This window comes from Erpetoichthys calabaricus, chromosome 13 (genome assembly GCF_900747795.2).
Source record: "Erpetoichthys calabaricus chromosome 13, fErpCal1.3, whole genome shotgun sequence".
NCBI classification, from domain to species: domain Eukaryota; kingdom Metazoa; phylum Chordata; class Cladistia; order Polypteriformes; family Polypteridae; genus Erpetoichthys; species Erpetoichthys calabaricus.
The window spans coordinates 131,403,594-131,428,406 of NC_041406.2; the positions used below are offsets into that span (position 1 = coordinate 131,403,594).

A 24,813-nucleotide genomic window follows, 5' to 3' on the forward strand; every position below is an offset into this window, starting at 1 on the left:
ACTTATAGTAATCTCTAAATGTGTGCATTATTTTATTATGGTTGATGATTTCTTCTCCATTCTTGATGGTGATTACTGGTATTGCATTGTGAACTTCTTGTTTATGAATTTGTTGAGCTAAAAGCTTATTAGCTTTTTCTCCGTGTTCATAGTAATGCTGTCTAGACTTATAAATAAGTTGTTCAGTTTCTTTAGTTGTTATGATGTTAAGTTCTGTATGTAGGGCCTGCCTTTTCCTGTGGAGAACTTCATTTGGACGCCTGGCTTGTTCTTCATCTATTCTAGTAATTTCATTTCTTAGCTCTGACACTTTCTTGGTTTCTAATTTATTTCTGTGGGAAAGATATGAAATAATCTGTCCTCTTAAGAAGGCCTTTAGAGTTTCCCAGAGTGTTCCTGCAGAAACCTCTGTGGACGTGTTTGTCTCTAGGAAGAAGCTTATTTGTTTGGATATAAATTCTGTGCAGTTCTCGTCTGCCAATAAAAGAGGGTTAAGACGCCATCTGCGAGGTGAGTGTGAGGGGCTTATTGATTTTAGCTCTAATACTAGAGGGGCATGGTCAGAGATAACAATTGTGTCATATTTGCATGATTTAATTGTAGGCAAGAAATTATTATCTATAAAAAAATTATTCTTGAGTAGCTATAATGCACTGGTGAGTAGAACGAATATGTTCTTGAGTTTGGGTTAAGAAACCTCCAGGGGTCTGATAAGTTGTGATCATTTAGAAACTGTGTAATTATCTTTGCAGTATTAGATGTCTTCCCCCCTGTCACAGGAGTCCTATCTAAGAGTGGATTTAAAACACAATTAAAGTCCCCAGCCATTATAATTTTATGAGTGTTCACATTGGGAATGGATGCAAATAGATTTTGCATGAATTCCTTATCATCAACATTGGGTGCATAAACATTTATCAAAATCATTTTACTGTTATATAAGTTGCCCATTACCATCACATATCTCCCTTCAGGGTCCGACACTACATCTGATGCTACAAATGGAACTGTTCTATGTATGAGAATTCCCACCCCTCTAGTTTTCTTTATAAAGCTAGAATGGAACATTTGGCCAGTCCAGTCTTTTTGTAATCTGAACTGATCCTTGGTTAGTAAGTGGGTCTCCTGTAAAAATACTATTTTAGCGTTTAAGCCTGTTAGGTGAGAGGCATACTTTCTTTCTCTTTAATTCGTGATTCAGCCTTTAACATTCCAGCTCACAAAGTTAACTGTCCCATCATGGAGACATTGATTCTGAGTTTTTAATGTCATTTTATAGTTTTAATTGGTAATATGGCAGTTTTAATCTTAGTTTCAAGATTCCCCATGAGTTATTGCATTTTAGCCTATTGTTGCATTGATGTTTATAATTATAAGAATTACAAGAATAGATTAGATATAACCTGCTCTCCTTCTCTCCCCCCCTTTATCCCCCCACCTCCCCATTTTGCCTCCCCACATGAGGCTAGATCCCACTTCGCGATGTTCCAGTCCTCTGACTTACGAAGAGACAGAGCACGTCCAAAACAAAACAAACCCCACCATGCCAGCCGGCGGTACAGAATTAAAAACAGAGATATCTTTTGCAGTTAAATTCTTAATACTATCTGCCGAAAATGTTCTCATTAACAATATTTAAGCTTGAAATAATCTTCAGCGCTTTTAAGTTAAGATATTAAGATTAAAAAAAAAATAAATAAAAAAAATAACCCTGGGAATGATTTTAAAAACTAGTCTAGGATAAACCTGGTAATTCCTACTGTAATAGTATAATGGTAATAGTATAAATAGTAAGGAAAAGCAATAAATCAAGGGTATGACGTTAAACAGTCTACTTTAAGGTATAGTAAAATAAAAATAAAAAAAAAAGAAAGAAAAAAAAAAACGAATCCTACTTTAATTACTTCCACATTTTCACACTCACGTCTATAACTCTATAACTCTGATTAAAACATAAACATATAAGTCCAGATAAAGAAAAGGAAAAAAGAAAAAAAGAAAAAAAAAGGGATGTATAATTATAATACCAGTCTCTTTAAACATGGATCCAGAGAGCAGATCATAGGTCCTTCCCGTGCCTTGATAGAATACGGCTCCTTATTAACTCCTTATTAATTTTCAAAAAAGTGTCGGAAACAGCTTCTTTAGTTCCTTTTCAGCTTCTTCTTTGCTTATGAAAATATAATGTTGATCTTGAACTTCCACTTTCAGTTTGGCGGGACACAAGAGGCTGTATTTGATATCGGCTTCCCGTAGCAACTTTTTAATGTCAATGTAGGATCTGCGTTTTGCAGGCTGTTGATGGTGAGAAGTCGGGGAAAAATACGAATAAGAATTATTTTCGAATATAATCTCTTGCTTGCGTCTGAGAAGTGCCATCACATCAAGCTTACATCGTAGTCGCTCGAAGCGGACAATAAAAGACCTAGGTTTAAAGGTGCTTGGTCTGTTTGTGCGATAAGCCGTGGCTATCTCAATGTCGAGTTTAAAGTCATCTCCAATTATTTTAGACAGTAATTCTACTGCAAATTTCACTGGGCTTGAGCTTGAGCTTCTCGTTTCTCAGGTATACCCTCAATTCTTATATTATTCTTCTGCACCCATCCTCCAGGGCTGCAAGTCTGTCTCCAAGTTTTTTGCATTCCGAGTTCACAGCTGTGTCTTTTTCATCGGCGTTAGACGCCAGTTGTTCCGCTGTTTCAACACGAGTCCCTGCTTAACGTCTTCCAGCTGATCTGAAACGTCATTAATATGGTCAGCAAGCATTTTCAGTTTTGGAATTAGTTTCTTCGATGTGTTCCACTAATTTCTCCAACATGCCTTTAAAGTTCACGTCAAAACGTTTAAATAGACGCGTTTCCTTATCTTTGTTATCCTCCTTGAGCTCAATGGTCACCTTCTTAAGATCATTCATGTTATCTTTCTTAAGCTCATTCTTAAGCTCATTCATGGCCGTAACCATGGCGGTGGCCAGTGTAGCGATCATCTCTTTCAGTTCGGACAGTTTGCTTCGGCTTTCGTGCTCCGCGAGTGGAAATGCAGCTCCTGTTACAGCAGGCGCTGCAGGCTCGCGATGAGTAGATGAGAGCACATCCTGTAGGGCCCTTTCTAGCCTCGAGTGATCCTCAGAAATCGGCGATCCATCGCGACCTGTATCACTTGCAATTAATATATAGCATAATTCAGTGTAGAATATGTATTGCCGTTTTCTTCACATACATGTTTAAAAATATTAGATTGGCTTAAATGTTTATTCTAAATTGGTTTAGAACAATATTGCACACATGCATAGTACATTTTAAAAAATTTTATCACTTTTATTATTAACGTTTTACTAAACTGTAACGTGGTGCAAACATTACAATTATATTGTCTACGTCGTTTCATGAATGTAAACGAAAAACTATTTTCAATTAACACAGATCTTGATGATTTTAATTTTGTCGACATGCTAAATGGTTCTCACAGACCTGAACACAACGTAAATGTTAATAGTGTATTTCACAGAAACGATCCATATCGTTTAGTTTGATGTATGACACGACGTGATGGCAGAAACCCTCTGAACTTCACAATGATGCGTATTATTTGGTTTCTAAACAGGTCTTTGACCCGACTTTACTTTCCAGGCTTTGCCGAGACCCTACAGAAACCTTCCAAAAGTAATTTTACGAAGTCAGTCCTGAAACGAAGGTGATGCCACTTCTGGTCTAAAACTGCGGGTCTATAACTGTGGTGACGTATGGTGCTGTGGCTCTGCAGGTGGATGCTACTCTTCCACCCTGCCTGCACTCTCTTTTTCACCTTTCTTCCACAATCCCTATTGCTCTGTACTGTTGATCCCAAGTATTTAAACTCATCCATCTTCACCAACTCTACTCCCTGCAATCTGCACCATTCCATTGACCTCCCTCTCATTTACACACATGTATTCTATCTTGTTCCTACTGACCTTCATTCCTCTCCTCTCTAGAGCATATCTCCATCTCTCCAGGGTCTCCTCAACCTGCTCCCTACTATCGCTACAGATCGCAATTTCATCAGCAAACTTCATAGTCCAAGGGGACTCCTGTCTAATCTCATCTGTCAACCTGTCCATCACCATTGCAAATAAGAAAGGGTTCAGAGCCAATCCCTGATGTAATCCCACCTCCACCTCGAATGCATCCATCACTACTACCGCAGACCTCACCACTGTAACACTTCCCTCATACATATCCTGTACAACTCTTACGTACTTCTTTGCCACTCCCAACTTCTTTATACAATACCACAGTTTGTCTCCAGTCACCCTGTCATATGCTTTCTCCAGGTCCACAAAGACACAATGCAACTCCTTCTGGCCTTCTCTATACTTCTCCATCAACACCCTCAGAACAAACATTGCATCTGTTGTGGTCTTTCTTGGCATGAAACCATACTGCTGCTCACTAATCATCACCTCACTTCTTAACCTAGCTTCCACTATTCTTTCCCATAACTTCATCATGTGGCTCATCAATTTTATCCCCCTGTAGTTACTATAGTCCTGCACATCCCCCTTATTCTTAAATATCGGCACCAGTACACTTCTTCTCCAATCCTCAGGCATCCTCTCACTTTCCAAGATTCCATTAAACAATCTGGTTAAAAACTCCACTGCCATCTCTCCTAAACACATCCCATGCTTTCACAGATATGTCATCTGGACCAACGGCCTCTCCATTTTTCATCCTCTTCATAGCTGTCCTTACTTCCTCCTTGCTAATATGTTGTACTTCCAGATTTACTATCTCCACATTATCCAACCTCTTCTCTCTCTTGTTCTATTCATTCATCAGCCTCTCAAAGTACCCTTTCCATCTGCTCAACACACTCTCCTCGCTTGTGAGTACATTTCCATCTTTATCCTTTATCACCCTAACCTGCTGCAGATCTTTCACCGCTCAGTCCCTCTGTCTAACTAATTGGTACAGGTCCTTTTCTCCTTTCTTAGTGTCCAACCTCTCATACAACTCATTCATACGCTTTTTCTTTAGCCTTCGCCACCTCTCTCTTCACCTTGTGCCTTATCTCCTTGTACTCTTTACTACTTTCTGCACCTCTCTGACTATCCCACTACTTCTTTGCCATCCTCTTCCTCTGTATACTCTCCTGTACTTCCCCATTCCACCACCAGGTTTCCCTTTCCTCCTTCCTCTGTCCAGATGTCACGCCAAGCACCCTTCTTACTGTCACCCTTACTACATCTCCTGTAGTTTCCCAACTGTCTGGTAACTCTTCATTACCACCCGGTGCCTGTCTCACCTTCTCCCTAAACTCAACCTTGCAGTCTTCCTGCCCACCCATCACCTTCTCGTCTCCTCTGTTCCCTTCACCAACATGTCCAAATCCGCTGCAATCACCACTTTCTGTCCCTTGGGTACACTGTCCATCACTTCTTCCAACTCACTCCAAAAATCTTTTTTCTCATCCATTGCACACCCAACTTGCGGGGCATATGCACTAACAACATTCATCATCACACCTCCAATTTCCAGCTCCATAATTATTACTCTGTCTGACACTCTTTTCACCTCCAAAACACTCTTGACATACTGTTCCTTCAGAATAACTCCTACCCCATTTCTCCTCCTATCCACACCATGATAGAACAATTTGAATCCACCTCTGATCCACCTGGCACAATATATCAACTTTCCTTCTCTCCAGCATATCTGCTAACTCTCTCCCCTTACCAGTCATACTGCCAACATTCAGAGTTCCTATCCTCAGTTCCACTTTCTTTACCTTCCTCATCTCCTCCTGCCTCCGGACATGTCTCTGCCTCTTCTTATTCTTCGGCCAACAGTAGCCCAATTTCCACCAGCACCCTGTTGGCTAACAGTACTGGTGGCGGTCGTTGTTAACCCGGGGCTCGACTGATCTGGTATGGAAATTTGTATTGTTGTCCCCATATTGATTTGGCAAAATTTTACACTTGGTGCCCTTCCTGATGCAACTCTCCACATTTATCCGGGCTTGGGACTGGCACAAAGAAACACACTGGTTTGTGCATCCCCTGTGGCTGGGTTAATCATGACCTGATCTATGCTCCTTTAATACTACACCCAGGCCTTAACATACTGTATGTTGAAGTTTTGTTTAATATATTTTTAAATAAACTGTGCTGACATAAAGCAGTAAGAAATCAGGACTGTTTCTGGAAAAGTATTAATCTAAAGAACACATGCGTGATTTGCTTTAATTGAAAATTAGAATTTAAGGTGACATCTTTATTTTAATGAATTTTCACAAGGTCTTTATTAAACAAGTAATCAGTGACTGTTTTGTATCAACTTAAAACAAAATCAGTCAAATGTATATAAGGAAAAGCTGTTCTAGACAGTTGCGTGGTTGTATGTGGCTGCCCATGTTATGTGATCTCTGATGTGTACACTCACACTTTTATACACAATGTACTCATACCAGCTCACATTAAAAAGTTTACACTATACAGTGTTTCATCTGAAGATTGGGTGATAGAATGAAAAGTGATGCTGTACTGTATCAATTATTTACTGACTGCTTAATTGTGACAAGGCATGTAAGCCTGGGGTGCGTAACTGTGGATAAATGAAAATTATGAGTAGATATGCCTGTTTCAGTAGTAATGTTCAAGTATGCTGTGGCATTCAGACATATGTTCATTCATATCAGGGATCTCGTTTACACCAAGAAACGCACATTCCCCCACTGTCAGCCTGCAGAGCTGACACCTTGTCTGCTGCTCATGCAGCTCTCTCCCCAGCCTGGTGTTAAATCATGCTTTAGTGGAACTGTTTTTCATCATGTTGGTCATGGTGTGTCAAATTTTATTTCTTTATAATATTTACTGTTTTTGGGCAAATCAAGTTGATCTAATTATTTATCATAGGATGACCTACCATAAAAAGTTAATTTAAATAACAAACCTATTAATATTTTGTAGTACAAAGGCCTACACAAAGTCAAACATCTTCTTATAAATCATTATTATTGTCATTTTTTTTGACTTGCAGACCTATTTGAAGCACTTTCTGAACTGATCGTTCTGACAGCTAGCAGATGTTAGCATGGGAAGGAAATACAAAGCCTTTCGAATGAGAAGATAGCTCAGTTGTATGCTGATCTGGGTGGAGGCTTCAGTCATGCAGCTTGACTTCTGGCTGGATGGCTCCCATTGCCAAGTTTCAGGTAAGCAAAATGGACATTGTTCCAAACACACACTGACTCACACTGGATCAACTTGGGCTACACTTAACTACCACTCTGATGTGAACAAAAAGTAAGTTTTTCCAAGCACATTACACTAATTGAATGTATAAGTAAACACCCAATGATATGACTGGATGCAGGCCGCTTTTGTGTGTGGTACAGTATTCTAATATCCCATATCTTATTTGAGTTGTATGTACAAGGGAAGTGTGACAGTGGTGAGGTCTGTGGTAGGAGTGACGGATGCATTCAAGGTGGAGGTGGGATTACATCAGGGATCAGCTCTGAACCCTTTCTCATTTGTAATGGTGATGGACAGGTTGACAGACGAGATTAGACAGGACTCCTTGTGGACTATGATGTTTGCTGATGACATTGTGATCTGTAGCAATAGCAGGGAGCAAGTTGAGGAGACCCTGGAGAGGTGGAGATATGTTCTGGAGAGGAAAGGAATGAAGGTCAGTAGGAACAAGACAGAATACATGTGTGTAAATGAGAGGGAGGTCAGTGGAATGATGAGGATGCAAGGAGTAGAGTTGGCGAAAGTGGATGAATTTAAATACTTGGGATCAACAGTACAGAGTGATGGGGACTGTGAAAGAGAGGTGAAGAAGAGAGTGCAGACAGGGTGGAATGGGTGGAGAAGAGTGGCAGGAGTGATTTCTGACAGACAGATATCAGCAAAAGTGAAAGGAAAGATCTACAGGACAGTAGTGAGAACAGCTATGTTATATGTGTTGGAGACGGTGGCACTGACCAGAAAGCAGGAGACACAGCTGGAGATGGCAGAGTTAAAGATGTTAAGATTTGCACTGGGTGTGACAAGGATGGATAGGATTAGAAATGAGTACATTAGAGGGTCAGCTCAAGTTGGGAGACAAAGTCAGAGAGGCGAGATTGCATTGGTTTGGATATGTTAAGGATGGAGCTGCCAGGAAAAAGCAAAAGAGGAAGGCCTTAGAGAAGGTTTATGAATGTGGTGAGGGAGGACATGCAGGTGGTGGGTGTAACAGAGCAAGATGCAGAGGACAGAAAGATATGGAAAAAGATGATCCACTGTGGCGACCACTAACGGGAGCAGCCAAAAGAAGAAGAAGTAGTCAGATCTGACATTTTCTCAAGTATTGATTCTGTCATTTTTGTGCATCATGGCAGATAAATGAAATGGTCAGTGGTGTAGCAAGGAAATAACATTTTTAATAAATTTCTGTAATACACCATGATTAGAAAATTAGCACTGCTTGCTAAAATGTAAGGAATTAAAGAGCAGCAGCAGAGAAAACATAACAAGATCCATGTTTATGCATTACTTGTGTAAGAGCCATTTGCTAGATATTTAAGTTATACAAATGTTTCCCTAAATATTAGTGCATAGTCTATGGGAGGTTCCTACAACCTCCATATACTGTATTTTGAATAGAATTGGTGTATTCTAAATAAAATATTAGAATAAAATATTTAGTGAAAATTCAAAGCAAATAGTCCACACAAGAATAAAGAAAAAGGTTGTTACACATGTAGAATAAAAGGCAAATATTAGAAAAATGTATCTTCTCTAAACTTAACTTTTCTTGTCAAACTTTAGTTGTTTCAATACTTAAAAATGCTTTACTTCTTCTTCTTTAAAAGAATAGCTTTGCACATTCAATACAGCTTGTTGTCTTTCATGTTACTTGGCATGTAAGACACACAACGCATGTTCCAAGTAAACCAAATTCTTATAATGTTCCAGATGAACCAGATGTGAAAAATGAAAAACCATATGATGCAAGTATTCGCAATTTTTCGTATAGAAATGAAAGTAAATTTGAGCCTTGCCAACAGCATTATGAACAGCAGAATGAACATCAAAATAAGGCACAAGTACCTCATGTGTCGTATAAACAAATCCCAGTATTTGATGATTTTATTGGAGCATTTGACCATGCTATCGATTGGTGATGGAGAATCCTTGGGTTAAATTGGAATTCTTATCACAATTTACTAAAGGTTCACCCCACGAAATTGTCGAAAGTTGTAAATACTTGTCACTGGCCGAAGGTTACAAAACGGCCAGTTAGACTTAATGGAAACAACTACGGATAGCAGATGCATTCATGAGGAAAGCCAAAGGGTGGCCGCAAGTAAAGCCAAACCTTTGAAAAGGTCTGATGGATTATGTGGTCTTTCTTGGTGGATGTATGAACATTATGTCCAACTTAAAGGACGGACATGAATTTGAAAGTAGTGATAATCTTCATACTATAATCTCCAAGCTTCCACATGACCTACAAGGACCGTGGCAACACATACCTCGGAGTATCGAAACTATGGAAGGCAGATGAGCACGACTCGTCGATCTAGTGGACTTTCTGGAATAAAAGGCAATAATAGCTTTGGATCCTGTGTATGGCACAGCCTCTCAAAGCCATACTTTTAATAAGAAAAAGGACAAGACTGATCAAGGGAAGTTTCCTCCGAAAGGTGGCCGGAGAAAAAGCAGACTTGCTACAAAGTTTGCTGTTGCTGCAGAAAAAAAGAATACAGACACCTCAGTCAAAAAGGCGGAGACCGGCTGGTCGTGCATGCAGTAAGGACTGTCTTTTTTGCATGAAAGTCACAATCTTGTTGAATGCAGTGCAATCCAGAAACTAACATACAAAAGTAGAATTGACTTTTTGAAATCCAAGGGCTTATGCTTTAAGTGCCTTAAGCAAGGACATCTTAGCAAAAACTGTTTAGAAAAAATTAAATGCCAAATATGTTCTCATTTACATCCAGTCATTCTGCATATGAGCAAGAAAACAGATACTGACGATAAAGCCACGCCTCTTAAAAATGAGAACTCTAAGTCCGAAAAGACGAACATTTCTTATTCAGATATTTCTGTGGAACCACCAGAGACTTGTATGGCTACTGGGGCTGGTAAAGAGGGTATCTTAGCTGTGATTCCAGTTAAAGTTAAGTCTAAAATGAGTGAAAATTGTGTAGAGACATATGCTCTAATAGACTCTGGCAGCACAGCTACATTTTGCACAGAAGGCTCACAAGAGCAGTTAAATCTTTCTGGAAGAAAGATTCAAGCCTACATTAACACTGAAGTTATCAAAATGTTCAGTTTTATCAGAGTTGCAAGTCTGTGGGGTAGATGAAAGCAAATTTTTTGAATTGCCAGAGGTGTACACACTGAGCTTTATACCAGTGAAAAGGGAGAACATCCCTATGCAAGAAGATATCATGAAACGGTCTTATCTCAAAGATGTGCATCTACCCCAGATTAAGGCTGAAGTAGGTTTGTTAATAGGTTCAAATGTCCATAAAGTCATGGAGCCATGGCAAACAATACTCAGTGAAGGTGAAGGTCCTTATGCTGTGAAGACGGTCCTTGGATGGATTGTTAACAACCTAATAAAGGGGACAGACAATGAAAGAGTGCAAAGTTACTCAGTAAATCGTGTGTCAATAATGGAGATAGAACAAATGTTACTCTAGCAATACAATTCAGACTTTCCAGAGCGCAGTTGTGAGGAGAAGGAGGAAATGTCACAGGAGGACATTAAGTTCATGCGCATAGCCTCAGATTCTGCCAAGTTAGTGGATGGACACTTAAAGTGCCAAACAATTGTTGCATTGCAGAACAACATGCTATTGGACTCAAAAAAAAACTTACAAAGTCTCAAACATTCCATGAGGATTACAAAATTTTCATGAAGGACATTTTAGACAAAGGATACGCTATTAAGGTACCCACTGAACAGCTGTCACTCAAAAGGGAGAGAGTGTGGTACAAGAAGTGGTATCCTGTCTATGGACTGTTCAATATACTATCCACTTGGATTTTTAGCACCAGTTATATTGCCTGCTAAACTTATTTTAAGAGAACTGTGTAAAGAGAAATATGTGTGGGATGAAGAATTGGAGGTTAAGTATGTCCAGCAATGGAAAAAATTGATGGATGATTTGCAGCTACTTGTGGATTACAATGTAAACAGGTGCATTAAACAAAAAAATGGACAAGATGCTTAAACAAAAACTACAGATTCCTCTGCAAGAGTCAATCTTTTGGACTGACAGCACCACTATATTAAGGTACATTTCAAATGAAAGTGCACGCTGCAAAACTTTTGTTGCCAACAGAGTTATAGTGATAAGGGAGCACTCCCAGCCTTTGCAATGGAGGTACGTCTCATCTGCACAAAATCCAGCAGACCAGACATCAAGAGGATTGAACATAGTGTGGGGTACAGCCTGGACACAGAAAGGTAGACATGATGTTTCACCACACACACATTTATTTACACTATTTACAATAATGATAAAGTGCAGAAACCCAGTGCCATGGCACCAATCACCCGTTAAGTCCTGGCCTTTCACAATGCCTTTCACCGTCTCTGGTCCACCTCTACTCCTCTCCTCCAAGCTCTGTCCTCTTCCACCCGACTCCAGCCATCGAATGGAGGGAGGCGGCCCCTTTTATGCACACTCGGATGGGCTCCAGGTGCTTCACGACACTCCTCCGCCGACACTCCCCTGTGTGGCAGAAGTGCAGGCTACGCACCCAGAAGGACTCCGGGTGTCCCCGATCCTCTTCCCCCCAGCACTTCCGGGTGTGGCGTAAGTGTTGAGGTCCAGGGCTCCCAAGGCATCAGGGTGCCCCCTGGCGGTGACCACGGGCCCCTACAGGGTTGGGCTTCCAAGCCCTGCACCTGTGGTCCCCAACACAACCAGGGTGCTCGCCCCCTCGTGGTCTGGAGGAGGCACAAGCCCTTCTCCGGTCCTCCTGGGCGTCCTGGCTGCGTACCACCCCCAGCTGTGTGCCACAGTAGAAAGTTTCACCAATAGAAAGACTTGGATCCAAATCCTGAAGCCAGAACATGAGTGACTGAAAAGACTTGATCAAATGAATGACTCACTCACCAAAAAATGCTCTCATGTTACTCTTTTTGCTTTGCAGCAAATTCATAAAGAAACTGGACAGTGTGGGCTTACTTACAAGTTGCTACACCTCGTAACTCCTGGGTAATGGGTCGAGTCATCAAGACAATGCCAGATGCAAAAGGTACAGTCAGAAGAGTTTGTGTGCAAACTAAAACCAGCACACTGGACAGACCTGTGAACAAACTGTGCCTACTCCAGCAAGCAGCAATTAATTGAAATGATTCATTTTCAATTTTGCATACTTGTGCAATTTGCATAATTGTGTTTGTGCTTTTAAAGTAGAATTTAAGTTTACGTTTAAGTTTTAAATTGTTAGCATAAACAATTAAGGGGTGGATGTGTAAGAGCCATTTGCTAGTTATTTAAGTTATATACTGTAAACACTTAGGCTATATATTAAATACTACAGATCTTCACCAATTCTAAGTTAGGCATCAATACCTGGTATTGATAATCTTATAAATTAAAATAATTTAATATTAGGAGTCCTCAAACCTTGTAATTAAAGAATATGGTGTATAAAATGAGTGAATAATAGCGAGTCACACTGTATATGTTAAGTGAAAGCACCTTTAGTATCTCCGAAGTCTGTGGTACATTTTACAACTTCTAATTGGAGAGGATGTCTAACTTGATGTCCTGTGGATCCTTCGTCCTCCAAAGGTGTCAGACTGTGTATCCAGCAGGGGGCGCCCTTACTCCCCTGGGATGTGTTTCTTGATGTAGAACTAACTGGATCCAATACCATCCATTTTGAAACCATAGTAGAAAATAATTACAAGAGAGAGAGATATGGTACAAAAAGAGATATATGTATTTAACTTACTTTAAAAGGTAACATTCATTCCCAGAATGTAATGCATAATCTTGTATACATACATATCCAGTCTGGAGTGAAGCAAAAGTACATCACAGCCAAGTAGGAGAATGCTGACACACAGATTTCCCATCCAGCAAGGAATGTTGGTGGCATAGGGAGATGCCTCATCATTATAAACACTCATATAATTACATATTCATAGAATTCATGTCAGATATGGGCAACTACCAGAAGAACTGGTAACAATACCTTCACCTGTTCTCATCATTTATCACAGACTCTGGGTTTTTTTAACCATATTGGTCAAGCAGAAATCAGCTCTTTTTAAAATAACCTGCTTGTGTGCCCTTCACTATTTCTGCCCATTTCCCTAACCTGACTTACAGCTGCATTGGTCCATCTCTCTGGCAGTCTCTCTCTCAGCTGAATTTCAAATCTTTGAAATAAATTTCACAAAATACATTGGCACTAATAACTTTCTTGCTACAGACTGCACATTAAGAAATTGCAGTGGACGACCGATTAGATAACTTTGATTTTCTAGCAGAGCTTCAAATTTCCAGAATGTTGCAAGCTCACCCCTTTTCCTCACAAGTCAATAATGTGCTGTCTGACAGAGCAAGTGCTGTACGAAAAGTTGAAAGGTACAGCGAGGTCAGCCACAATCTCACACCTTTTGTTTTTTGTATGTTCTGTTAAGATCCAAGATCTTAGTTCAGACAGTTGCGCAGTTGATTTATTAAAGAGTTGCAGACAGGAATATAAACCTGAGTATCATCAGCATAGCAGTGAAAAGAAATGTTACATTTCCTAAAAATAGCTCCAACAGGGTGAAGGTACAGTATATAGAGAATAAAACAGGACCCAAAATGGATCCCTGAGGAACACCATATTTAAGAGGAGCAGCAGACGAAAAAGAGGAATTTAAAGTCACTGAAAAGTGTCTACCAGTTAAATACGACTTGAACCAGTTAAGAGCAGCCCCTTTAAACCCAACAAGATGTTCAAGCCACAACAGCAATATCTCATAGTGTCAAAGGCAGTGGACAGGTCAAGGAGGACAAGGACTGCAGCGCCACCTGAGTCAGTAATAATAGAGATGTCATTGAATACTTTCAGGAGGACTGTCTCAACACCATGATAACGCCTAAAGCCAGATTGGTAGATCTCAAATAAATTATTGGAGTTAAGGTGATCAACCATTTGATTATAAATAATTATTTCTAATATTTTAGCCAGAAATGGCAGTTGTGAAATTGGGCGAAAATTGGCTAACTTTTTTACACAGGGACACACCGCAGCATGTTTAAACAATGAGGGCACAGATCCCTCACTAATAGAATCATGTGAATTTCCCCTTGGGATTAATAAAGTATCTATCTATCTATCTATCTATCTATCTATCTATCTATCTATCTATCTATCTATCTATCTATCTATCTATCTATCTATCTATCATTGATAATGGCTAGTAAAGATGGACCCAAAACATCAAAGGTTTCCACTACGAGGTGTGGTGGTACTATATCAAGAGGACAGAAAGCTGGTTTAAGGGTGTCAATAGTTTTTTTTAACTGTGAAAGTGAGACAAGATCAAAAGATTCCAAGACAATGCCCTGTTTAACAGTACAAAGTTGATAGCCAGTTTGAACAATGCCACAGCGGATAGTATCAATTTTGCTGACAAAGAATGAAAGAAACTGCTCGCATGAATGAACAGTACTATTTAATCCCATCATAGAATGAGGGTGAATGGCCACATTAATTGAATTAAAATGCAGACAATGAAATAATAATCGAGACAATGAGACAATCACACTGTCTGCACGTGCCTACTAGACAACACATGAACGGCTGACCACCTCACATCAACCTGGAGACGAGCCATCTTTTCCACCAGATTGCTTGCACCCAGTATAAGCGTGACTAATTATCTGTTTATTAATAAGTAACACTTTTTTCTGAGCCATGGACTCTCTATACCACACTGGGTGTCTTATAGTAGTACAAGTCGTGCCCTTTGCATCTCTATTAACTGTCATTGATTGTTCATTTTTATTTCGAATAAATGACTAGATATGTAGGTTTACAGATTAAAGATCAACTTGCTTGACCTCTGTCTTAAAGAAACATTAAGGATCCAACTGCTTATGAAGAGAATGATGAGGAAGGCAAAGATGCCTCAGGTGTGAAAACTATAGTAGTCATAAACTCAAATTCAGTTGCACTTTTTCTGTTCAGTCTACTCAGAAAATTTCATTTTCCAGAAATATTACTGAAATAAAACATATTATGAACAGAAGATTTTCAAAATTGGTTAGCATTGCTGTCCTACATATCCTTAGTTCATGTACAGCCCCTGGTCACTAGCTGCATACTCTCAACATATTTAGAGTTTGTTCAGGTTATTGTTATTGTTTTTTTTTTTTTTTAATCTCAATGATGTGCATTTTAGGTTGACTTACGACCTTAAATTGCCAGTTCAGGAGCAAGTGTGTACTGTGCCATACTGGTGCCATCCATGGCCAAATCCTGCTTTGCTCACAGTAGTGTTGAGATTGAGTGATCTTAGAGTAAGTGTTCAACCACAAGCCTCCTACATCAACTATTTTTGTTTTGTTTTTGTAAAAATCCAAGTTGCTGGCTCAGTTCCTGATGTCAACACATGCTCTCATCTCCTCTGGAATGAACAATAAAACAATTATAAGAGGACACCATAATAAACAAAGGTTACTGCATCTCCTTACAGGTGGTTGAAGGCTATAATATTCCTCCTGGTCATCAGGTGTGCGTATCTCCAAGTCAACCTTTGGCTGCAGGATACCTGGATTCAGAGATTAGACTTCAACCCCAATTGATACCTTAATGAAAACCCTGCTACTGAGGAGAAGTTTGCATATGTACCCTTTGGTGCTTGTAAGTATTTTACTGTGTTCAATTTCCTTAATGCCATGGACATACATGTTAGAAACTGCATAAGAGCAGCATGCGGATTTGGATGTTTACCTCATCAATGATTGGTGGTGGAGGTGAACAACATTTTACATTTTAGTTTTTATTTTGTTTTATAAAATTAATTTTCATTTTGTTCTAGTTTTCAGTGGAGTCAACAATTTTTATTTTTATTTAGTTCTGTGTTTAAAATTTTAGTTTTTATTTTATTCAGTTCTGGCCTTTTTATATTACTGATGAACGCCTGTAGTGCAGGTGCACAGACGAGGTCCTCGGCACTATGAGGGGCACCAGCAAGACTGTATGTTAACGATTTCTGCTGCCAGTACTGAAGCAGTGACATGCGGTGGGGTTCGTGAGGAACTGACTCCTTCAGAATCACATTTACAAATATATGAACCCATATCATATTCACTATTCGATTGGCAGCATGCACATTGACTACTGGTTATGTTTCATATCTCATCAGCATTCTTTACGCAACAATTTATAATCACTCAATACAAATGAAAGTATAGAGTGATGTAATTGAATTATTTGGTTGTTTTTAAAAGATTTTAATTCTAATGCTTTAATCAATTTTAATAGAGACTGTTCAACAAAAGGATGACAAGAAAAGCAAACAAATTTTTTATTTAATGTCAAAATTTAGTCTTTAAATATTGGATTTTTTTTCTTAGTCTGATCCCATTTTTTATAAAATTGAAAACTGTTTACAATCTTACCTTTATTTGTAAATGAAGTCCATGTGCCTTTCCTTCTCCATGAAAATCTCCGTCACTTTCTTGTAAAAGTCCTCCTTGTTTTCCTTTAGTTTTAAAAGTCTTAATCTTCCATTTTGAAGTTGGAAGAAAAAATAAAAATAAACGGACTGCTGCAGTGCACTTGACTTTCTGATATCGCTAACTTATTGGTGCCTCTGCGTAGTAGAACAGCAGCAACAAGCACCCGTTGGGTTCACATCCACCCCCTCCAGTACGGCACTGTACTGTCTGCCTTATCTTGTGCCTTTTCACTGCGGTTTTATGTCAGATCAGCAAGACTAGATATGTCACACACATTCATTGAAGATACACAGCACATCACTTTTTCCACATTTTGTTATGTTACAGCCTTATTCCAAAAGAGATTAAATTCATTTTTTTCCTACACACAACACCCCATAATGACAACGTGAAAAAAGTTTACTTGAGGTTTTTGCAAATTTATTAAAAATAAAAAAATTGAGAAAGCACATGTACATAAGTATTCACAGCCTTTGCCGTGAAGCTCGAAACTGAGCTCAGGTGCATCCTATTTTCCCTGATCATCCTTGAGATGTTTCTGGAGCTTAATTGGAGTCCACCTGTGGTAAATTCAGTTGATTGGACATGATTTGGAAAGGCACACACCTGTCCATATAAGGTCCCACAGTTGACAGTTCATGTCAGAGCACAAACCAAGTATGAAGTCAAAGGAATTGTCTGTAGAACTCCGAGACAGAATTGTCTCGAGGCACATATCTGGGGAAGGTTACAGAAAAATTTCTGCTGCTTTGAAGGTCCCAATGAGCACAGTGGCCTCCATCATCCGTAAGTGGAAGAAGTTCGAAACCACCAGGACCCTTCCTAGAGCTGGCCGGCCATCTAAACTGAGCGATCGGGGGAGAAGGGCCTTAGTCAGGGAGGTGACCAAGAACCCGATGGTCATTCTGTCAGAGCTCCAGAGGTCCTCTGTGGAGAGAGGAGAACCTTCCAGAAGGACAACCATCTCTGCAGCAATCCACCAATCAGGCCTGTATGGTAGAATGGCCAGACGGAAGCCACTCCTCAGTAAAAGGCACATGGCAGCCCGCCTGGAGTTTGCCAAAAGGACTCTCAGACCATGAGAAAGAAAATTCTCTGGTCTGATGAGACAAAGATTGAACTCTTTGGTGTGAATGCCAGGCGTCACGTTTGGAGGAAACCTGGCACCATCTCTACAGTGAAGCATGGTGGTGGCAGCATCATGCTGTGGGGATGTTTTTCAGCGGCAGGGACTGGGAGACTTTTTTATTTTTAATAAATTTGCAAAAACCTCAAGTAAACTTTTTTCACGTTGTCATTATGAGGTGTTGTGTGCAGAATTCTGAGGAAAAAAATTAATTTAATCCATTTTGGAATAAGGCTGTAATGTAACAAAAGGTGGAAAAAATAATGCGCTGTGAATACTTTCTGGATGCACTGTATTAGCCAGACTGTGGAAAGTCAGGGTGTATAATAAACGTGTCTGCAAACATTATATTGGCGACACACAGAGAGGCAGCAACAGGCATGTGCCAATTGCATGCATCAACCTAGTGTGTGAGGGACAGCGCAATCCGAGCTGAGGCCCCGCTTGTCGCTACCACACCTCGCGTTTATCCCTTGTATTTGATCAGGAAATGCACAAATTCAACGGTTTTTGATGGTAAAAAATATAAAAATTATTGGAATCATACAGAAAACAAATTTATAGCACAGACCAGTGGACAAATTTATTTTATGCTATTATTAGTTTTTGTTTTACTTTTCATGCCTCCCCTGATCGCACGTCTCTGTACTGAGGTGCGGCCATGGTGCCAGAGACGTGCTGGACTTCCACTAAGAACTGAACCAGTTGGACCTGCACTGAAACTCCGAGACTCTTTTCTTGTTCTCGCACGCTACATTTGCTTTTATTATCATCTGCGCTGTAATTAAAGTATTTCCACAGATTACTTTCTTGCTTTCTACCCGAAAATAACTGTGCAAAAATCGCCATCGGCAACCACACGTGCTTACTGCTTCAACATGACAAGCCAAATGTGCTCAACAAACAAACAACAGTCCTTTACGGAAGTGACGATAGTAAGCCCAAGGTACAAGATCACCGCATAGTGAACAGCGCAACTTAACTGAACGCTCAGGGCAACTGAACCGGACTGAACAAAAATGTTGTTGCTGTATTTTTCATTTTAACTCAATTTTCGTTCTCATTTTAGTTCGTTCACATATCACTAATTTTTATTTTTATTTAGTTTTAGTTTCTCTGTTTGCCTTAATTTCAGTTCTCGATCTTGTAAAACAAAAAACAATATTTTTAGTTCTAGTTCTCGTTTTTGCTATGAAAATATCACTGGCTACCCTGCTGTCATTATTTGTGCTTTAAGGAACAACTATGTGGTAGACCTTTCAGTATTGTGCCCATCTTTAACGTTTTGTTCCTTGCAGTGTCATTCATGATGAATTGACTGAGGTTTGAAAAGAACAGTAAACTAATTTATCTGCACCTCCTCTTCCATCATTGTTGTCAACATCACTCTTTTCTTTAGGTGATCTGAATGAAACACAAAGTCACTTTTGAATTCAGTGGCTTAATTCAATATTGTAGGTCTTCCTCCAGCATTGCTACTCTTTATTAGTGTATCATTGTTCGTGCACATGGGAGTACAAAGCATAAAGGCACACTTGAAGCAGATTAGGCCTTCATACTTTCCAGGATTCAATCCTTATCTGTGTATAGATATGGAGCTGATCCTGCAGAAGTAGAAGTCTTGCTCTAACAGTGCCACTTTTTAATGCTAACTCAGTACACATGGCATAAGGAAATATAATTTGAGTGTGTAGATGGTGTCGGCACTTAAGGACATTGTAAATCACAGCAAATGTGTACTAAAATCAGATTATTTTAGGGTAAACTGACTTCTCTGCTGCTGTGACACATTCAACAGAGGTTTGTGCAGAGCATCATTTGTAACAAACCATGGTAGAATGTTACCATTAAGGAAACTGAACTGTAGAGACAAAAGTAGGATAATATGTCACCCGGTGTGCCCAGGGTAAAAATCAAAACACCACCCACGACAGCCACTGCCAGCAGCCAAGCAAACAGGAAACCTCAAGAAAAGTGCACAAGGAATCAGTGATAAAATGTTTTACTTCTAGTTTACTTTTGTTGTCACAAACATACTGTATCTCAAACACCGAGGGCACATTTTGTTAAATTGAAGCTTTTGTCGCTTCAAAGTGGATGTATTCAGCAAGTTTTAAGGCTTTTGTTTTCATATTTAGACCCTGGCCCAATTAACCTCCTTTTTAAAAAACAAGAACCACCTAACTATTTAAAAAATTAAAGATGCTTTGCTTTAAAAGATAATTTAATGTGACAAATTAATATATACAGTAATCCCTCCTCCATCGCGGGGGTTGCGTTCCAGAACCCCCCGCGAAAGGTGAAAATCCGCTAAGTAGAAACCATATGTTCATATGGTTATTTTTATATATTTTAAGCCCTTATAAACTCTCCCACACTATTATAAACATTTCACACACAATTATACAGCATAAACCCTTTGTATTATCTTAGATATTAGGTAAGATTCATTGAAATTATGTATGTAAAGACAGTTTACATACTGTAAAACCTAAATATTATTTTAAAGATATCGAGTGTCTCCGATATCACATATGTTACAGCCATTACGACAGACAGGCCACCAGCAATAAATACGTACAATGCAAGAAAAATTGTATACAGTAAAATGGGTGTACAGTGACACTAAACTATGTACATGTAATAAGTACTGTACGTAGATAATTAATTATGGTTACTCACCAACAATGACACGACGGCTTGTCCGATAACGATGAGTTTAATTTTACTGCACAACAAAGGATAGCGTTACAGCTCTTCTAAAGGAGCCTCTTCAGGCGACTGTTTAGCACCGCAGTTGTTCTTCTTCCAGCACTCTTCAATCCAAATCCCTAAAGCAGATTCCATCCAGACTACTGCCTTATCACGTCCACTTGCAACTCGTTTTGTGCCCTGGTTAAAGGACACTGCGGCCGTAGATCTTATATGCTTTTCCTTCTTTTTAAATAAAAAGAATCGTGGACTCATTGATGCTGTAATGGTGTCCTGCAGCAGTGTAGCGGTTCCCTTCCTTCAACATATCCAAAACTTTTACCTTTTCTGCAATCATTTGCATCTTCTGTTGGCGCTTGGACACGGCCCCTGAAGCAGTAGCAGGAGCATGTTAATGCTGAATGAGTGAGATGAGACTTCCTGGTTAATGCAGCACTCTGTTGCTGAGCCAATCAGCAGCACACAGGAACTTAACTGCGTGCTCTGATTGGGTAGCTTCTCAGCCATCCGCCAATAGCATCTCTTGTATGAAATCAACAGGGCAAACCAACTGAGGAAGCAAGTACCAGAAGTAAAAAGACCCATTGTCCACAGAAACCCGCGAAGCAGCAAAAAATCCGTGTTATATATTTAGATATGCTTACATATAAAATCCGCGATAGAGTGAAGCCGCGAAAGTCGAAGTGCGATATAGCGAGGGATTACTGTACCATGATTTTGAAGAAAAAACATCAACTAGAAAAATACCAGACTTATCCCTTAAGATTTACTTGATTTAAGATCCTTATGTTGATGAAAATGTGTACAGTGTGTGTGTGTGTGTGTGTGTTTTCAAACTCAAAACACTGATCCAAAGACAAAAGTTCCTTTAGAAGTACTTCTCCTTCTCTTCAGTGTTTATGTGTCTTTTGCCGTGTTCACATTTAATAGGAATTTTTGGAGTTACCATGGAGTGCCATAATAAATGCAAGATTGCTGTTGATTTGATACTTGGGCTGCACAACAATTAACAAAGAATATCAAAACTTTTTGAAAATGAAAAAAAAAAAACAGCATCAAGCATGTATCACATTGCTCCAAATAAAATCCAACCATCAAAATACTGTTTCTTCCTGAGATGGTTATTTTTTTAATTTTATACTGTATATGTCACATCTCAGCTTAATTGTGTTAGTTAGTCCTGTTTTCTACAAATTGTTCTATCGGGAGCTACTGTGTTAGAAATCAAACATATTAATAAAAGAATTCAACTCATCTTCTACTAGGACAAGTTTGATAAAAAAATTTTCAAATCAGAAACAAGGCAGGAGAAAAAATGTCCATTGTGTCTTTTAATTACTCTTACAGAACATGCTGAAGAGGGAGCATTCATCACAGCATTCTGTTACAATACGATCAAAAAATAAAGGCAAAGGTCAGTTTTTTAAACAATTGAATTTACATTCCAGTGCCAATCAATGCATACATTTACGCTGATTGGTTCGTTGTCTTACACCAAAATGACGTATTGAAATAAAAGTCTATTTTATCATACTCTTGTTCTTCTTTTAGGGCTAGCTATTACCCTTAAAATCTCTGTGAATATGACAACTGTCCAGTCTTGCTGTTTACAGTACATCTGCTGATTCTTGGTCATCTCCCACTACATTTTGTATATTACATCAACCTTCCTCCTAATATTCTTGTCTTTGATGTTCACTTGGCCTTTACTTGGTTTTCTGATATGCATGAACAGGTTTCTGACATTTATTAAACACGTATGCTATTTCTTTAAGATGAATGCTATGTTAACTTAAATTATTCTCTCACACTACTGCTTTGGAAGACATTTACATAACAATTCTGACTGACTGACTCATAGTTCTGGCGGCCTATGACTGCTTGGATAGGCTCCAGCTGCCCTGGATAGGTGGGTTAAGGAGATGGATGGATGGGTGACTCATATTTATAATCTGTGTTACAGGACATGAATGCAGAATTAGTATTTCCTCTCCCCACACAATTATGATGGTTCTACAATGGCACCTCTTTTGTTTTATTAAAACAATCCAGTTTCTTTTTTTCCTGCTTGTAACACAATGTGATTAATCTTTGCTAATAATGTACAGTGGGTGGATATTTTTTTCTCTTACTATTTCCTTGAGGAATCAGGGACAGCCTGGAGTGCATCATAAAGTGTTCTTTCTTTTTTTTTTCTTCAAATCAGTGGCCATATTTATTAATGACAGAACTACATTATGGTTACTGAACGATCCCAGTTTACCAGTATTCATCAACATTATCAACAGATATACCTTATTACATCTGAAAACCCTTTGCGTTCTGATCTTTTTTTTTTTTTTTGCTTTATTATAAACATGCAGATTTCCTAACCCTGGACTTTTTGTTCCCCTTTTATGGTTTTATTCTGTATATATTCACACCATTCAGAAGAAGACATTTTGGTCACAATTCAATTTATATATCCATTATAAAACAGATATTAAGAGAGTCCATAAATGTTTTATTAACTTACCTATTAAAATTAAAAACATAAAGACACATGAAATTATTTTTTGTCACATATCATTGTTTTATATGCTTTTAAAAGGTGTATACCATAATATGTTTTCGAGTGGTGCCTAGTAGGAAGAGTTAGCTCTACAAATGACTGAAGGGTCAATGCTGGGAATCACACTGGAAAGGTCATTGCACTTACAGTGCTGCTTTAAAGCCACGCAAAAAAATTCAACACAGTAACAAAGAAAGCCAGTCACGACTCAAAGAATTATCTTCTGCTTTGTATTAATGGACCTTTCGTAAAATCCAGGCCAGTCATTGCTGGCAGAACTTAATTTGCGTAATGGCAGGGTGCATGCTCACATAGTGTGAAGAAATATGTGGAGAGCAGGAAGTCCCATGTGCTCCACCATGCCCATAGTCCAGTGGTGAGGAGCATGCAAGAGTATGGTAATTCTTTCTGTAACTTTAAGATAGCTTTGTTGTGGTCTAATTAGACAATTAGCATCTAGCTAGATGCTTAACCACCCTTCACAGAAAAATAAAGGAACTTAGAGGTTTCTCTCACTAAAACTCAAGAAATGCTTTCTTACAGATTTAAATAAAACAAAAAACAGAAAGCAATGCAATGCTGTTAACAGTGATAATGATAAGCTGAAATAAAAACATTCATCAACTAATGTCATTTATGTGTTTTGTTACATAAACAATAAGAACACTGATTTATTTCATTTTAGATGTTTTCTTAGCACATTTTTAATGATTAGTTTGAGTCTTCATATTAAACAAAACACAAATGTGATGCAGTCTGAGTGACAGATATTTACTACCACGCTAAAAGGTGAGCAGCATTTCAAGAGCCTCCATCTGGAATAATTTTACTAATTTAAAGCTCATGGCGGTGGATATTTTATAGTAGCCTAAAGCATATTTTGAATTGTTTCACTGTTTTTTCCTGTCTAGGTTATCATCGCTGCATTGGTGAGAACTTTGCCAACATACAGATCAAGGCAGTTCGGTCAACACTGCTTCGTTTGTACAAGTTTGATCTGCTCAATGGCTACTTTCCCACTGCAGTTTCACACGCCCCACAATAACATCATCATATACAAGTGGTGAATGCACTGAAGAGTCACACATAAAGGACTTGATGTTTTTGTGCAAATTTTTTCTCATTACTTGAAAGTCTCTTTTTGTATGACATTTGATTTTTTGTGGATAATGTATTGTAGAGTAATTTCAGAGCCCACATAGAAAGAATCTTTAGTTGCAAATGTAAAAATTATGTAAACAACCCTACCCCACACCCAGTAAAAATGCAAGAAATTAAAAAGTTTAAAATAGTTTGCACCAGTAAAAAAATTCTGAACTTTATTCTGTAAGTAAAATGTATTTAAAAAGTCTCATTTTGGCTTTACCACATTAGAGCTTTTTTGAAAGGTTTTTGAAACTACAATATCTCATTTTTTTTCTTTGAGCAATGCTGACGCCGCTAGATCTACACTTGAATCACTTTTGTCAGAAATGTTTATACAGTAAATTCACTAACATAGACTTGGATCTCAAATCACTCTTAACACTTTAACAGCAATATAGGAGCAAAACCTGATAGGATAAAAGGAACTATGAAAATTTTCTTGTAATATCCTACTAAAGAATTGTTTTGCTTATTCCATATTCTACAACTCAGTGGAAAAGTGATGTTTTACAGTTATTTGAAAGTGGAAAAAATCGCTTTCTTTATACAAGGATTTGTTCAGAACTTGTACAAATCTCATTGCTTTGAT

At 38.7% G+C, this 24,813-nt stretch overlaps 1 pseudogene; it reads left to right on the forward strand.

The window, feature by feature from the left end:
* LOC114663839 (lanosterol 14-alpha demethylase-like) overlaps positions 1–24,315 on the forward strand; it is a 60,538-nt pseudogene extending 36,223 nt beyond the window's left edge.
* Positions 24,316–24,813: the final 498 nt, after the last annotated feature.